General features: G+C 32.8%; 1 pseudogene; it reads left to right on the plus strand.

Annotated features, from left to right (window-relative positions):
* Positions 1-1,913: 1,913 nt before the first annotated feature.
* Positions 1,914-10,816, plus strand: LOC108459394 (histidine kinase 4-like; annotated as a pseudogene).
* The last annotated feature ends 8,105 nt before the right edge of the window (positions 10,817-18,921 follow it).

The following is an 18,921-nucleotide window of genomic DNA, read 5'->3' on the forward strand; positions in this document are numbered from 1 at the left end:
GCTAGTGTAAGACCATGTCTGGGACATGGCATCAGCCTCGACATGTGAGCCAGTGTAAGACCATGTTTGGAACATGGCATCGGCAATTCACCCTCTTGTGTAAAGCTTGTCAGATATCCTTTAGTATTTCAAATGGTTTCACAGGCTATTTTAAAAGCTTATGGCAATGATATGGAGTGATATAATCATGTTGTGAGTGGTACAGGTTCTTATTTGAAACTCATGAGATTTGAGTCTAGTTATGAATGACACGAGTAAGTTCTAGTTATGAAAATGATCTTGGGACGATATTGAAATCTTTAGTTTATACTTGCGATATATATAAGCATGTAGTGATATTTACCCATGTTCACTCAAGAATGTTGTGTGGATTTATAATATGCATGGTTGATGTAGTTACTTACTTATATGCAACTTACTAAGCTTTATGCTTACTCCCTCTCCTTTCTATTTCCTTACAGTGCCACCAAGCTAGTATCGGAGATCAAGGGACGTCGGAGGCATCGATCACACTATCACCTGAACCTTTAGTATAGCTAGTTTAACATTTGATTTTGGCATGTATAAGGACTTGAATCTTTTGTTTAATGTCTTGTTAGTTTAGCCACAAGGGTTGGCTCATATAATGGATGTGATATTCATTTTGTATAGGCCATTAATGTTGGCTAATATTGATTATTATTAAATGCATTTGATGCAAATTTCTCATGGTTGTGGTTGATTTGGTTATATGTGTTATGCTTGGATTGGTTTTGGTTGATATTGTGTAGGTTGGTGCAAGTAAGGGTGGCAAAAAGGCTTGGTAAATAGCCTTATTTTTGTCCACACGGGGAGACACACAGGTGTGTGTCTAAGCCGCGTTTGACACATGGTCTGCCTCACGAGCGTGTAGTCTGGTCATGTGTCTCCTGCACCTTAATTTTACAAGTCATTATGCATGGTAGTAAATATATGGGCAGAGACACGGCCGTGTGTCTCAGCCGTGTGGAGGACACGGCCTAACATACGGGCGTGTGCCTTGGCCGTGTACTAATTAGTTGATGATATTAGAAACAGAATGTCAATGTTTTTGTACACGGGCTGAGACACGGGCGTGCCATGGCCGTGAGAAGGACACGGGCCATGGACACAGGTGTGTGCTAGGCCGTGTGAATACCTCTATAGGTTCGAATTGAAAAATAAATTCACATGGGCTAGGGACATGGGCGTGTCCCGATATGTTCAGGCCGTGTGAGTCGCACAGGCCTTCAACATGGCCATGTTAAGAAGACACACGGGCGTGTGCCCCTATCAACTTGAAATTTTACAAAGTTTTCTAGAATGCACCGATTAGTCTCGAATCAATTTCAAAGTGTGTTCGGGGCCTCGTAAACCTATAGTAGGGACATTAAGGCATTATGAAAAGTTTTAATTTGGAGCAAAATTTCATATCTAGGAAGTGTATGTTTGTATGTATTTAAGTCCGGTAACACCTTATATCATGTCCCGGCGTCGAACTTGGATAAGGGGTGTTACAATTTATGAAATTCATGAAAGCCTATTTAACAGTAATTTTAAAAATGGTAAGGAATTTATGAGTGTTAATAATTATGGTTTCTATACTTTGTAAATATATATTACATTGAAATCCAATTAATTTTTTCATAATATATACCATTTATATAACAAATGGAATCCCAAGCACAAAATAAAAGTATTGTGAAATTTAGAACCAAATTAAAAATGGAGGACCTCGTATGAAATTAATCCCAAAAGATTGCATTTTTTAAGGGAAAATGATGCCTGTGGGGCATCAGTGGCAGCAAGCCCACATGGCCGACATCCACATCTCCCACACACATTGAGTGGGCGCGGTAAGAAGTCTTAAGATAAGATTGATAAATAAATAAATAAAATAAAAACGTAAAAGTGTGAATACAAGAATGATGAAATATTGTGGTTTTGGTCCCCATCTCATCTCCAACTTATTCCATCAGCATCTTCTATTTCATTCTTTCAAATTTCTACCAACTTCTCTTTCTCCACCAATTACTAAAACAAAACTCATAAATTTTGAATTATGATACACAGTGACAACAACGTATCTGCAAAAATCTTAAAAATTCGATCTAGTTTTACTCTGAAAAGCAAAGAAGAAAGTGGGAAAGCAATATACATAAATAAAATGTGCATTAAACTATTACTACAACATAAATAAATCTAAAAAAAGAAGAAAAAAGGAAGAACAGATCAAAGCAGAGCCAAGGGAAAAAAACCTTTCTACTTTATTTCTTTAGATATATATTATTCAAGGTACTATGATGTACAGGCAAAACACTGTTCCCTTTCAAAACGACCCCCGCATTTCTTTCTCCAAACATCTTTCTCTTTCTTTTTTCTTTATTTGTGGTCTTTACTTTTTGTGCTCTGCTGCGAGATTTGTTACTGGTCAATCTGCAGGATTTGATTTTAATTTAGAAAAAATATAAACAGTGAAGGTGCTCTTCTCAATTTGCCTTTGTTGCTTTAAACTAAAACACCACTTTCATGCTTGGAAGCTAACATGATTAGTGTTGTTCCTCTGTGAAATCCCATTTTTTATTAAATATAGCAAGAGAAAAAAAGAAAACCTCATTTAATGAGATATTTTTGGAGTTTGAGCTGTTTTGCATCTTTTGGAACTCATGCTTGTCTCTGGGAATTGATAACTTTCCTTGTATGGTGAGTCCATGTTAAGCTTAGATATGAAGTGGGTATCAAAGAAAGAAGAAGAAAAACAAGTTGAGATGGTATTGTGCATTTGGTAATGGGTCTTAAATTGCAGCAAAGCCATCACCACCAATCAGTGGCTGTCAAAGGGAATGAACAAATGGGGACCAAAAGAGGATACACATTTATTCAGTCTAACAGGGCTTGGTTACCAAAATTTCTTTTGCTTTGGGTAATGGTGATGGGTTTTATCAGCACTTGGATCTACAAAAAAATGGATGCTGACAACAACGTGAGGAGGGAAGAAGTACTAAGTAGCATGTGTGACCAAAGGGCGAGGATGTTGCAGGATCAGTTCTGTGTTAGTGTTAACCATGTTCATGCCTTAGCCCTTCTTGTCTCCACTTTCCATTACTACAAGAATCCATCTGCTATCGATCAGGTTTGTAAAATTTAGTTTTGGTCTTGAATATCCTGAATGACATATGAGTTGGTTGTGGCTTATTTTGAAGAAATGCAGGAGACCTTTGCGGAGTACACTGCTAGAACTGCTTTCGAGAGGCCATTGCTTAGTGGGGTGGCCTATGCAGAAAGAGTGGTACATTCTGGGAGGGAGAAATTTGAGAAGCAACATGGTTGGACAATAAAGACAATGCAGAGAGAACCTTCTCGTCTCCGAGATGAATACGCTACCGTGTTATTCTCTCAAGAAACTATTTCTTACATTGAATCACTTGACATGATGTCTGGGAAGGTAAATACTTTGCTGTTTATGGTTATTAGGCTTTTTCATTTAATTTGATTGTTAGAATTGACTGCTAATGTGCAGGAGGATCGAGAGAACATCGTAAGGGCTAGGGCTACTGGGAAAGCTGTCCTAACTAGCCCTTTCAGGCTACTCGGTTCTCATCATCTTGGTATTGTGTTGACATTCCCTGTTTACAAATCCAAGCTCCCGCCAAAACCGACTATGGAAGAGCGAATTGTAGCCACTGCAGGGTATGTCCTGCACCTTATCTTTATATTCGAATCCCACTTTATTGTTTGCAAGCTCTTGCCTATTAGAGTTAGTGAATATGTCTGACTTAGTTTTGAAATTTATTGGTTGAATGAAAAAGTTGCACAAGATAATTTGAGAGTGTTGATGATGACTAAAAAGGTTTAGAGTTTATTGTAGATGAAATTGTGGTAGAATGAACATTTCAACCAATATGTTTATAGTTTTGACCTTTGTTTTGATTTGGGGTGGTGAAGTCAGTTATTCGAAGGTATATAAATTAAGCAGAAAATTTAATGCTATATAGAAATCTTCTGTTTTTCTCCCAAGTTTCTAGGGTAGTTGCTGCTTTAAGACCCTATTATGGTTATACTGACATTACACGTTTGGTACCATTGCTGGCTTGGCTACACCTGATCATTACCATTTTCTCAATAAATTTTTGTTTTTGCTTTTATATATTAGTATAGTTAGAGTTGGCAAAACTGTCCTGGCCGCAAAAGTCCGCTCGTGCTAATCCAAGCTCGTAAGGATTCAAGTCCGAGAAAGTTTGAGTTCGTGCCCGAGAAATTGAGCCTAAGAAAGCCCGGGTTTGAGCTCAGTTTGGCTCAAGCCCAAGATTAATCCAACATAAAGACCAAAAAAACTTGAGTTTATAATGTAGCAACCATAGACATTAATAATTAATATATTTATATGATATTATTTAAAATAAAATGAAATATAAATAAATGATAATTATTTATTTTATGAAAATGTATTCATAAGCATTACATGTTTATATTAAAATTGTATTATTAACAAAAAGTAATTAATAATATTTTTACGTTAAATTATATAGTGAAATAAACTTTTGACAACATTAATTGAAATATAAAAATATTTTTAATACTATAATTAATAATGATTAAGATCTATCAAATTTAAATTTAATGATAATATAAAATATATAATGACATAATATGTTAATTTAGTCTTTATATTAGCTTTTCAATTTGGATTGGATTTATTTTATTTAGATTGGATTTTGAGTAGAGTTTAAATAGAACTTAGGTTTGAGTTTGGTTGGTATTGAATTTGAGTTTAAATATATATTATATTAATAGGTGTAAAGTCGGTTATTTTGAATTTTAATTCAAAATTAAAATATTTATAATGTAGAAAATTTAAAAATATTTGAATCTGTTAGAGTTTGCCTTACTCAATCCAAACCCAAATTTAGAAAACTCCGAGTCAGAAAGAGTTTGAGCTCGAAAAAATTTAAGCTTGAAAAAACCCGAATCCGAAAAAATTTAAGCCCGAGAAAGTCCAAACTTGAATTTTTTATCCAAAACCGAAAAACTCCAAACCTAACAAAATCCAAATACAAATAAAGCCCAAGCCTACCCGTTTGTCACCTCTAAATATAATCATTGAATATATTACTTTTGAGCAGTCCAAAAAAAAAGAATATATTACTTTTGTTAACCTGCCAAGGTTTTAACAAATTGGAGTTATTTTCCATATATAACTATAATAATTTTATAATATTATCATCATAATCAAACAAATCTTAATTTATATCATTGTATTCGATATTTAAAAATTAAGACTTTGTTTGTTTCAATCGAAAATGGTTTCAGAAAATGATTTCTAGAAAATGACTTACTTTTCGGAAAAGTTAATATTTTCGATGTTGGGATAAATCATGTAAAATATTTTTTGTTGTTTGGCGATTTCCTAAAATATTTTGTAAAAGTCGTTTTCAATAAAACAAATATATAATTGAGATTTTATTATCTTTTCATTATTTAATTGAGTTTATTTCATAAAGCTTTTTATATTTTAATTAATTATGTTTTAGATATAATCAATCTTAATTTATTTAATTAAGCTTAATTGTTAAATTTGCACATTACGTAATATAATTTTATATCTATAAATTTATGTTTAATTAAGTTGAACGTGATAAATATTTATTTTGAATATTATTTGGATGAGTAAGTTGAAAATGATTTAATTTAATAAAATTGAAGTAAGGACCAAATTGTAAAATTTTTAAATTTTCAAATTCTAAGGGTTTTAGTATTGAATTCTGAAACATTGATGTAGTAACTAAATTATATGATTATGAAATATGAAGATTTGGAAAGTTGAGCATAAAATAGTAAAGTTTGAAATTATAAAGGTTAAATTGTAAAGATTTCAAAACTTGAGTTTTAGGACTAATTTACATTATTTGAGAATTTACAATTCTTAAAAATAAAATATGAAAGTTTGACTGTTCAAAAGTCAAGGACTAATTTTGGAAATTTTGACAATTTTAGTTGTAAGGACTAAATTATAAAATCTAGAAATTTTAAAAAAATGGATTGTTTTGCAAAATTGTACAAAAAAAGGTTTAGGACTGAAGTATAGAATATGAAAATCTATTTTTGAGGAATTATATTGTAGAATAGTAAAAAATTGGATTTTAGGGGCTAAATCATAAAAAATATAAAATTGGAATATAAGAGGCTGTTTTCTTCGACAATGAAGAGAGCTTCCCCTTTGTTACTCTTAAAGCTTCCCTTTTTGTTTCTTCGATAATGAGGACAGTGAATAGAGCCTTATTGGTTTAGAAAATGTCTTACGGAAAAAAATTTGGTAAGACATTTTCCTTTACTATTTTTTTTGGAGAATGTTTTCCTTTGGTAATTTATTTTCCAACAAATAAACACCGTAAAATAATGAATCGTAAAGCATTTTACATGCAAACAAATAGATGAATCACATGTATATCAAATCCGACCATGGTGAGAAAGAAAACTTCGGAACCTTAATATTAAAATGCTTCTTCCCAATGAACTAGACTTCATTATCTTAAAGATTACAATATTAATTGAAATAAATGTTTATATATATACACACATTCATAACAATGATTTTTGTAAATATTACTATTTCTTTTCCTTACTAGTGTTGTTTCTATCTACTATTATCTGAAAATAATCAAGTTATTAATAGCTAGATGAAACTAAGAAATAACCCCTCACGTGCGAAATAATTGAAGATCTCCTTTAAGATCAAACAATTCCATCGAATTGAGAATGATTATATGTGTGATAGCATCTACTATACTAGGAATATCAATGAACCCGATTATTGCAATGGCTCAAGGTACCTTTTTTTAGTTTAGCATCCCGTTAATTTCTAAAATCCATTTTTTAGTTCAAGATCCCTCTTTATTAACTGAAATCAAAAAATTAGTAGACCTATTCCACCCAAAATGGGAATGGACTGGGGTTATAAACTTACATTCTATAATTTGATGATCGAGTCGATTCTATGATTATAAGGTCATTCCATACCAAACCAAACCAGAATAAGACTATATAGATTCTCGTTATGAGAATGGGTGATTCGAGCATATCTAAATAGATATTATGTTTACATATGTATCCCTAAGTCGTTACATTCCATTTAGGATTAGGAATGGGCGTAATCGGTCCCTGCTAGACCCTGTTAGCAAACATAGTTTTTTCTTAGTTATAAACAAACTTCTAAATGAATACAGATACCTCGGTGGAGCCATTGATGTGGAGTCCCTAGTGGAGAATCTACTCGGGCAACTTGCTGGAAATCAGGCGATTCTAGTCAATGTATACGATATTACCAACTCTTCAGATCCCCTGGTCATGTATGGTGACCAAAATCAAGATGGTGACTTGGCTGTGGTCCATGAAAGCAACCTTGATTTTGGAGATCCGTTCCGGAAGCATCAAATGATATGTAGGTAAGTGTATACTGACTCCTTTCTAACACTTTCAGAAGTTCGGTAGAATGACTGGAGTTGTTTCTACAAGCACTTACAATTTGGTGTTCTGAGCAGATATCAACAGAAGGCACCCACATCATGGACCGCCCTCACAAATGCGTTCTTATTCTTTGTAATCTGCTTATTAGTTGGCTACATCTTATATGGTGTGGCAATACACATTGTTAAAGTTGAGGATGATTTCCACGAAATGCAAGAGCTAAAAGTTCGAGCGGAAGCCGCTGATGTTGCCAAATCGCAGGTATGGTTTTCAAGATTTATCTATCCACGCGTTTCCAAAAAATTATTATGACTTGCTTGTTATTTGTTCTCTGGGTACAGTTTTTGGCAACAGTTTCTCATGAAATTAGAACACCTATGAATGGTATTCTTGGTATGTGCCATTTCTCTCCTCAAGTTTTTCTTCGTGAAATATATGTGCACTAACAATTACCACTTTTAATCCAAATAAATGCTGACAGCTTTTTGAATGATTGCAGGGATGCTTGTGTTGCTTCTAGATACGGATTTAAGTTCAACGCAAAGAGATTATGCTCAGACCGCTCAAGTTTGCGGAAAGGCATTGATAACATTGATAAATGAGGTGATTGACAGGGCAAAAATTGAAGCTGGAAAGTTGGAGCTGGAAACTGTTCCCTTCAACATTCGGTCGATCTTTGATAATGTGCTCTCTTTGTTTTCTGAGAAGTCTAGAAACAAAGGCGTTGAGGTAAGTCGAGACAAAACTAATAGAAAACCCAGTGCTTCGTTTTTCAGTATGCTTTTCTTAAGTTAGATAGTTCCTATAGGCTTAGGGGATGCCTACGAGGACACGAGAAAAACCCCTTTGATTTATAATGCTCTAACTAACTCGGTCCTTTTTCTGTTTTGATGGGTTGTTGACATCAAACGGGGATGTTCCTCATGCATTACAATGACTCAAACATGGTGATTTATTTGGGAACTGAAGCTGGCAGTCTTTGTTTCTGATAAAGTTCCGGAAATGGTTATGGGGGACCTGGGGAGATTCAGACAGATAATCACCAATCTTGTTGGGAACTCTGTTAAAGTAAGTGGTATTAATTGACGGAGGCTTTGGCATTAATGGAGTTTATTTGCTAAAATAACTGGTTATTATTCTCGTAAAATTTCTTTTAACTAGGTAAACATGTGTGTTTGACAGTTCACAGAACGAGGACACATATTTGTTAAAGTCCAGCTAGCTGAAAGCACACAGCCTGTGACAGACACTAAAGTGGAAACTTGTTTGAATGGAGGGTCAGATGAAGGTCTGCTGATATCAAGTGCATGCCAGTTCAAAACTGGCTATGAAGCAGCTGATGAGCGGAACAGTTGGGATTCCTTCAGACACTTAGTTGTCGACGAAGAATTACGATATGATGCCCCAATAAACACGATAGATGAAGCTTCTCGGGGTGTCACTTTGATGGTATCTGTAGAGGATACTGGCATTGGGATCCCTTTAATCGTGCAGGACCGGGTTTTCACCCCGTTTATGCAGGCAGATAGTTCAACCTCGAGGAATTATGGTGGCACTGGTATAGGCTTGAGCATAACCAAGTGTTTGGTTGAGTTAATGGGTGGTCACATAAGCTTCATTAGTAGGCCACAAGTTGGAAGCACATTCTCATTCACAACTGTTTTTGAGAGGTGTAACAAAGCTTCGTATAATGATACGAAAAAATTCATTGTAGAACTTCCTTTTGGTTTCAAAGGACTGAAAGCAATAGTAGTTGACGGAAAACCAGTATGAGCTGCTGTAACCAGATACCACTTGAAGAGGCTTGGTATTCTGGTTAAATTTGCAAATAGTATCAAGAGTGCTGCTTCTGCATGCAGTAAAAATGGTTCTACATGTGGGTAAGTTGAATTCCAGCTTAGAATTATTACTATTTTGGAGAAAGTAAATTCTGTTGAAAATTCTGTTTAGATTATTGAGGAAAATAACATGTTACCTTCTATTCATCTTATCAAAATGTTTTAAACTTTGTTACTTCATTGAATATTGCAGAAGTAAAATCCAGCCAGATATAGTTCTTGTTGAGAAAGATTTATGACTCTCTAGCAAGGATGGTGGATTGAGCTTATGAATGTTGGAGGGAAAACAGAATGGACAGGTGTTTAAGTTGCCTAAGGTGATTCTACTCGCAACAAATATTACGAATGTGGAACTCGAGAAAGCAAAGGCAGCAGGTTTTGCAGATACTGTGATTATGAAACCAATGAGGGCAAGTATGGCGGCTGCTTGTCTTCAACAGGTGTTGGGGATAGGGAAGAAGAGGCAGGCAGGAAAAAACATGTTGAATGGATCTATGGCCCTTCAGGGTCTACTCTGCGGGAAGAAAATATTAGTAGTCGATGACAATATGGTACATCAAAGAGTTGTTGCAGGTGCATTGAAGAAGTTTGAAGTTGCTGTAGAATGTAGGGAAAGTGGAAAAGCTGCACTTAAATTGCTTCAGCTTCCATATTGTTTCGATGCATACTTCATGGACATTCAGATGCCAGAAATGAATGGGTATGTATACCATTTTCGCTTATGATATTGTGCTTTTACTTTCATTTATATGTGTACGTGCTTGTATTATGGCTATTGGGACCGAAATTAGTAGCACAGGGTTCGTTTCTAAGTATTTGTTTTTCTGTCCGAAAACCTCATTTACATCTGAGTCATATAAATTGGAATGTTAATAATACCTTGAATTTTTATTTAAGCTTTGAGGCAACTCATCCAATTCGAATGATGGAGAGCAAGGCAAACAAACAGATGAACGGAGGCATGGATGAAGATTCAGGCAGGAAGGGTGAGTGGCATGTCCCTATATTAGCCATGACAGCTGATGTGATTCATGCCACCTATGATGCTTTAAATGCAGGATGGATGGATGTGTCGAAGCCCTTTGAGGAAGCAAAACTCTACCAGGTTGTGGCAGAGTTCTTCAAATCGACTCGTAGCAACTGCTTCACCTGATTCGGAAAGCTGACAAAAATAAAACCGGAGAAACATGAAGGTTGGACTTTCTCTACTAAATTTTTTTCTTTCCATTGAAAGCCCATTGAAACCGTAGAAACAGTATATAGTTATGGTTAGCTCGGATTGTTAAGCGTGATCCGGCTATAGTTTCTAACAGATTGCAGTTATAATTGTCATGATTAGGATTTCAGTATACTATAGGAACTCCATGCCCATCTGTTTGTATAGATCTTTACAAGGGGATGGATTCAAAGGTGTAAATCCCATTTTCTCTCTAGACTAACAAAAACTTCTATATGGTAAGAGATCCTTCTGCCTTGATATACATATATAATATTATCTCTATTATTTTTTGTAAAAACTTTGGTATTGAGTTTTTTAATATGAGAAATTAAGAGTTATTTGCTCTGCATGAGCATGACTGCATACATAGTTATACTGACAAAAAAAATTCCCAAACTACTGGAGATTTCATCATTTTAAATGAGGTGTCAACTTTTACTCGATATGAATTGTTAATATACTAAAATTTATATAAATAAATAATCTAAATTCTTGATTTCCTTTAATGTTGAAAAAGAGATCTTACCACTATTACAGTGCATATATAATTAACAAAATAAATAAATAAATAAACCTTGGAGCATTGTATGGGGGTAATAATTTCTTGGGTAAAATTTCCATAAAAGCAAAAGAAAAGTAAAAAAAAGAAAAGAAATTGCTTTTCTAGACAAGGACATGAAATTATATTATATAGAGAGGGAGAGTGAGACCAGATGCATGTTTTCTGCAAAAAAATAAAAATAAAAGAGCCATTTTATATGGTCGATCCACTATAGGATACAACATTTATACCTAGAAAGTTTGCAATTATTCGTTTTTAGCCACACACAGAAATTGTCACGTACTTGCGAACATTGTTCAAACCCTTGAGGGTAAAAAACATAATTTCCATGTCTACAATTTTTTATAGGAATTAAATTGTATATTTTATTATCGTAAAATATAATTTTATTATTTTAAAGATTAAAATATAATTTTATCATTAATAATTTAAAATTTTATAAATTATAAAAACACTCAAAAAAAAAATTTTCATTTAAGGGAAACTTGGAGCCTCTACCAACCTCCTAGCTCTGCCCCTATTTATAATCATAATCGGTGAAATAAATTAAGTATAGATTGTTAAGTGGTTGATTAACCGATAATGCTCATTGATTGAATCAAATTAATGATTTTGGAATTGAATTAGTGATTGAACAAGTTAAATTATTGATTTTTGGTCCGTTCAGTTCAAATAAAATAAATTATTAAAAACATAAAAATTTAAAAAATATTAATATATATAAATCCAATTCAACTACTTTGTTTAATCAATTTTTTGGCCGAATTCAATTTATTCATACTGGTACAAAAGTCAAATGGTTTTTTTACTTCTTTTCAAACTGATACTTGCCTAGTTCTCAGTCTAACCGATCTAATCAATCAATCTGATTCTAAAAACGTTAATTCAAATAAATTTTAATTGACAAAAATTTATTTGTCCAAATTTAAAACTCTCCACATTAATATAATTTAAAATAAATTAAATAATTTCATAAAATAAAATAAAATAATTTTATAATTAAATTAAAATAAAATAATGTTATTAATTAAAAAAGTACAAAACTAAACTGAATAAACTTGAATTAAAAAGTCTAAAAAGAAAAGGAATATATTCACCCAAGGGTTATGTGATAAAGTTGATCCTTTTAAACAGAATTTGGAGCTTTAGTCTATATCACAGCTGCAAATGTGATAAACCAACTTCAATATAAAAGTAATTAATCCTTTTTTATGTTATTTAGATAAAAGACAGAATGGGTAATTTGTTTTTTTTTATATATATCAAAATATGTATTGTATACAAATGTTGAAAATGGATAATACGCTTATAAAGAAATGAAAAAGAAAATAAATGAAATGTCTTATATTCATAACCCGCTCTACCATTAGGAGTAAATAAGTGTTTAGCAATTACATACGCTGATCTTATCGTTACTTAGCACTATAATTACCAGACAAGTTTACCTACAACCACAGACAATGGGAATGTGTAAAAAAAAAAAAAAAAAAACCTTCATACTTCTCTTTCCGCTTTTGCGCTAGTAGGGACTAGATTGCATCCTTTTAGAATCACGATATGGTATGATGCGGTGATATGATATGGTGCCTTTTGTTAGGGTATTTAGGTGTATTCTTGGGTCCTTTATATGTATATGTATGGTGTTAAGGTTGGACATACATTTAGTACAATATGTGAAGAGTTTGGGTGAGATTCTTGAGTAACTGAGTCATATTTTACTAAAGTTTATTAAAGGTGAAATGAATTAAGAGCTTGATAATGAAACTTATGAATATAAACTAATATATGTGAACTAAAGTGATATGTGCTAAATGCTATAAATTAAATATGTTGAATTCAATGAATGAGTAAAACTAGTAAGGATTTTGCTATAATTATCATGTTCTGATCAATTCTGGCACAAATGAAAGTTATATGCAAATAGATTTAGCTAAGTGATCAAGTGTTTATCAATAAAGGAAAAATTATGGACACCTCATTAGTATAAGGGTTACAAGATAAAATTGAGATTTAAATCTATGATTTTGTATGTCCTTAATATAGAAAAGGAAAGTACAGTAATTATCTTTTCATATGGAATAAAAGTGCCATAAGTGAAATTTATATGTAACTGTGATAAGGACAATGGCAAAAGTGAATATATATTTGATTAAAAACCATTTGAGTACTTCATAGGAATCGCGTATCTAATTTCATAATGTGACCAACAAATAAATTAATAATATGTAAGTTGAGCTCTTATAATTTGAAAACAAGACTTGATTTTGTTAGTGACACTAAAATATGATATGAGTGAACATTGTAATAATCACTTCTGATAACAGGATTGTATAAGTAAGTTTGCCCTTGTTTATTTACTAAGCTCATTGAGTTCACCCATTAATTGTTTAAATGCGTAGGTTTGGACTTGCTGAGAAGCTTGCGGTTTTGTTTGGTATAACCATTTTAGCTGAGGTTGTTAATTATTGCTTTAGATGTCATTTGTAAAAAATCCTTAGCATGTACATAAAGACATAGATTGAATTTGTATTTGTGAATTTGAAATGAAACTTTGAATCCTTGTGGTATTCTTAAACAAGAATTATATTATTTCATTTTCAATGTGTTTGTGGTGTGTACTTGAGTTTAAATGGCTTTTAAGTTTTTCTTTCCAATGTTTTGAGACTTGACATAATGATGTGCAAGTGTTTGGATATGAAAATGGGTGTTTGGGGTTGATTTTAACTCCATGGATCTAGGCTCCGATACTTATAGAAAAGAATTAGAACATTGTAAAACAATAGCTAAAAAGCTACAATTTCTAGCCCAGTTGCTGATGTATACGACCTATGTATTGATACCTTACGTAAAGTATCAATACAATAATACTTAGCCCTTGAAATTGGCAAAGTAGAGTTTTGAGTATTTCAAGCCTATTGAAGCTCATGTTTGACCCTAGACACTTCTAACCACTCCAAAATTATTCAAAATGATTTTTAGATGATTTTAGAACCTTGGAATTGATCTTATCAAAATTAGCTTATTAGTAAAAAATCAATTAAGTCCTCAATAAACTTTAACACCCAATTGAATCTTTGCTGTTGGAAAATCATCACAACCAAGCCCTCTGTAGACATTGACCATGTTTGACCATTTATTTTTGGTGACGAGGCTAATAGTGGAGTCAAGGGAGGGTATGTATCACACCGTATCAAGGTTGAAATGGCAAATCCGTTAACGTGGAATTAGCATGTTTTAAAATAGTTTTCATTTTTTTATTTTTTTTTGGGAACTGCCATGTGAATTGGTCCCGGTGATAATAAATGGTAGAAATTGTAATAGGCTATTTTTCAGTAGTGTCGGAAATAGTGGTTTCGGTGCCACAAATTCGATGAGTAAGTTTGTAAATATTATTATTTAATATTTATGAGTCAAATATTGTATTAAAATAAATTTTGAATTGGCAATTTATGTTATTTGAATGAATAATTAGGTTTAAGAGGTAAGACCCTAAAGTGGTTTTAAAAAATAAGGTATCGGGACCTTATTTCTATAAACCGAGCCATAAATATTTTATGAAATATTTATAAAATGTTATTAAGGTTGTATTAATTTTGGTAAAGAAATTTATTGTTTGGATAACTAATTAAAGAAAAAGGACTAAATTGTAAAAGGTGCAGAACTTGTTAATTAATGTATTTAGGTGATTTAATAGCTTAAATATCATAAAAGGGAGGACTTATGTGGCAATTAAACCTTAGTCATTAATGTTGGATGGTAAAAGGAATAAAAGTAGTAAAATAAAACATATTTTAATGGCAAAATGGTAAACAACATAAAAATTAAAACAAAATAATTAGAAAAAGGTATCATCTTCTTCTTCATTTTGTTTCATGTTGGCCGAATATACCTTAAGGGAGAAACCTAACATTCAGTTGGTTTGAAGCTTTGCATGGGTAAGTTTTGATACTTGTTTCTTGTAATTTTTATGTTTTTGAGATCGTTGCAATTAGCTCTAACTAGCCCGTACCTTCGTTTTTGAATTTTTAAAAATTTTAGAATTTTCCATTGATGAATATTGAATTTTTTTTATGATAAACATGTGTTTGAAGCTTTGATTGTGGTATTTGGTTGTTTTGTGAAGTGATTTTTGTTAAATCTTGATTTAAAGATTAAATTGTTAAAATGTTAAAATTTCAAGGTTTGATGGAGAATTTAATGTTTAATAGGACTATATTAAGGCCTATGATATTCGTTTATAATTTGATCTTGAGGAAAATGGTTAATTTGATGATTTTCGGGTTAAGGGACTAAATTGAAAAAGTTGTGAAAGCTAGAGGCAATTTTGTAATTTTTGAAAATAAAAGGGTATAAAATGTGAATTAAATTGGAATGTGAACTGTAAGCTAATAATTGAGAAATATTACAAAAATCAAGGAGAAGAGGAAATTGCCAAATAGCCCCTAAACTTAGTTATTGCTACAATTTAGTTAGGTAAGTTCGTATGAACTGTAATCATTTTAATGTTATATAAATTGAATGTCTGTTATCTCAAATGTACCAATGCTATGATGAATTGACGACTATTAAGTCCATGTTGAACCTTAGGAATTCTTAGGATACAAATGACATGTCATTAAGGATTTCATATTTCAGGTGCTGGTCTTAAATGTTCTACCAATGGCTGAGGTCCTGCATTTTTTGTGGATTCTCCATAGCTCGTGTGAGCAGCACCGTGTAGTTTACATTCTGACCCACAACTCGTGTGAGCAGGCCCATTTCACAACTCGTGTGAGCAGGCTCATTTCACAACTCGTGTGAGCTTTTTCGAGTATCTGATGTAATTCTAGATGGTTAAACGGGTAAGAAAAGGGAATGAAACGGTAAGTTCACAATTGAGATGTAACATGATGTTATAAAAAGATTGATAAATTAAATGATGTACTTATTTATGAGAAATCTACTTATTCTATGGATGAACTCATTTATATTATGGACAAGTACACTAACTTGTGATTTGATGATGTTGTTTAGACTTATACTAAGCATTTGGAAACGGTAAGTAAGATAAAGGAATGAAACATGATCATATGGTAATGATGATGAATTAAATGTTATGTTTATATATATATATATATATATATATATATATATATATATATATGGTTGATTTCATATGTATCATGAACAAGTATACTAACTTGTAAGTTTGATGGTGTTATATAGGCTTTATTAATCTTTTGGAATTGGTACGACATCTAATGTGCTTGTTTTTAAGGTTATATTGGAATGTTGATAATGACTTGAAAATGATTACTTGAGACATGGTTAAGTTTATTTATGAGCTAAGTTATCATGTATGGAAATGGCAATATTATCATGTATAGGTCTATTGTATTGATGGCTCATGTTAGTATTGATGGTTGTTTTATTATGCTTGTGTCTTTGAAGTTTATGTTATATGATGGACTTGTAATGCTAAGTAAAGTCATCTTAACCACTTTTAGTTATTTATAAGGTATGGTCTTTTGGTAGGCTTGTAATGGTTGAGAATGGATAAATTGAGATATGTTTTGGTAAGGAAATTAAGCTAGATTATGATGCTTGAAATAAGGTAATGATGACTTAAGTTGGCATGTTATGTTTTAGCATGTTTGTGATACCTTTGAATGACATATTTGTTAGGTAAATTAGTATGCTTAAAATGGTATGTTTATGCAAATTTGGATGGTGTTTGCACCCTTTAATTGTGTGTACAAATGGTTTATATAGTTATGCATGAAATGATCTTGGAAATGGCTTGATTTTAGGTAGATTTGGATCCATACGGCTTGAGACACGAGCATGTGACTTAGCCGTGTGAGACTGTAACATCCCAAAATATGGCCTAGCCGGAATAGTGGTTTCGGGACCACAAATTCGACATCAAAATATTTATTTTATGATTATTACAAGGCTTAGAATATGAGAATATTCATGTGTTAAAGTTTCATGAATGAATTCTTTGAGTAAGTGCCCAATTGGTAAATTAGGGGCTAAATTGAATAAATTGCAAAACTTGGATTCTAGAAGCAATTTGCATGAATTTGTTTTAGATTATAAAATAGAAGGTCTTAGGGAGTAATTTTCCCAATTTCTAAATTTGTGGACAAAAATGGGCTTGCATGGATGAAATTTCAAAGAAATGGCTTAAGGGCATTTTGGTCATTTGGCGTATTAATGAAATAAAATGGGAAAAAGAAGGAAAAAATCAGCCATTCTTCTCCCTTGTCCAGCCGAAATTCCTAAGCCACCATAGCTAGGGTTTCCAAGCTTTTCAAGCTCATTAGCAAATGCTACCAAGCCCCGTTTTTAATGTTCTTTGAAATTTTGAGATCCCGGTAGCTTACTCTCTCCATTTCTACCCATATTTCATGCTAGGGTTCATGTTTAAAAGTTTACCCATGCATGAGTTACTTGTATTTTAATGTTTTATGGAGGAATATGAAAGTTTGAGGTGTGTTAAACAACTTTTCCTAGGTAGTTTTCATGAAAAACCCCTAAAGGGACCTTTTCACAAAAGTTGTAAAATGTGTGGTAGAAATGTAAAAATAATAGAAAATGTGGGCTACCATAAGAGGGAAAAGTGTTCGGCTAGGCTTGAGTAAGGTAGAAATTGCATGCGTTTCATTATACGAGTCTAGGGACTAAATCGTAAAAAATGTGAAAGATGAGGGGCAAAACGGTCATTTGGACCGGGGGTGGAATTTAGACTTGAAATGTATAATGTGGAGTGTTAATGATCTATTTTTATTTTTATAGACCCCGAGGAACAAATTCCGGAGGTCGATCGAGGAAAACGAAAGATTTCGGAATAATTGAAACACGACACCGAAACGAATACCAGGTAAGTTCGGATAACTTAAAGTAAACACTCAATGTGCTTAACTGTATGATTTATGAATGCATGATGATTGCATTTATTAATAACATGAAATTCTATGAAATGCATGTTTAAGTATGAATTGTAATAAATGTCTTGGTTGAGGATAAAAAGGGAATTCGATGGATAAACCATAATTGACATGTGTAATGAGGTTTTGCATGTGTTGCAGTAAGGATTTAGCCTGGATGGGTAATCTGTTGATCTCATTTATAAAGGGATTTAGCCCGGATGGGTAATCTGTTGATCTCATGTTTCTTTGAATGGTCGAGCCTCCCGAATAATATGTGTGCATTATGGATTTAGCCCGGACGGGTAATCCGATTAGGATTTGAATTTAGCCTGGACTGGCAATTCAGACCCGAGCTCAATAAAGGTGTTTGTCGTTATAAGGGATTTAGCCTGGACTGATAATCCCGACATCACCTTATGAGTTCATAAAATGAGGGATTTAGCCTGGACTGGTAATCCCACCATAAGATGTGAGGTTCGCAGGAGTGCATATCTGAAACGATCATTGTACGAATTGACGATAAATAGATATTCCATCGAGATTTCCTGGAAACTCAACGAGATTAATGTGACATATATATATATACAAATGAGATGTTGAGTGATGAACTCATTGAAGATAACTTTTATAGTGCATTGTTATGTGACTAACTCATTGATTGAGTGTAAGTGATAGGGAAGCCATCCTATGCGCATTGAATTTATTGCCCAATTTGATTCCATGATAATTACTTGGTAAGTTTAATTTCCGGTTATTCGAGCTTACTAAGCATGAAAATGCTTACCCCTCTCTTTTTCCTATCTCTCACAGACCTTGAGGACTCGTAAAGATTGGAAGACGGTTGGAGAGTCAGCATACTATCAAATAGACCAGCTTTGGTATAAAGACATTTCTAAATTGTTCAATGGCATGTATAGATCTTTTGAG

The sequence above is a fragment of the Gossypium arboreum genome, chromosome 3 (genome assembly GCF_025698485.1).
Source record: "Gossypium arboreum isolate Shixiya-1 chromosome 3, ASM2569848v2, whole genome shotgun sequence".
In the NCBI taxonomy this organism is placed as follows: Eukaryota; Viridiplantae; Streptophyta; class Magnoliopsida; order Malvales; family Malvaceae; genus Gossypium; species Gossypium arboreum.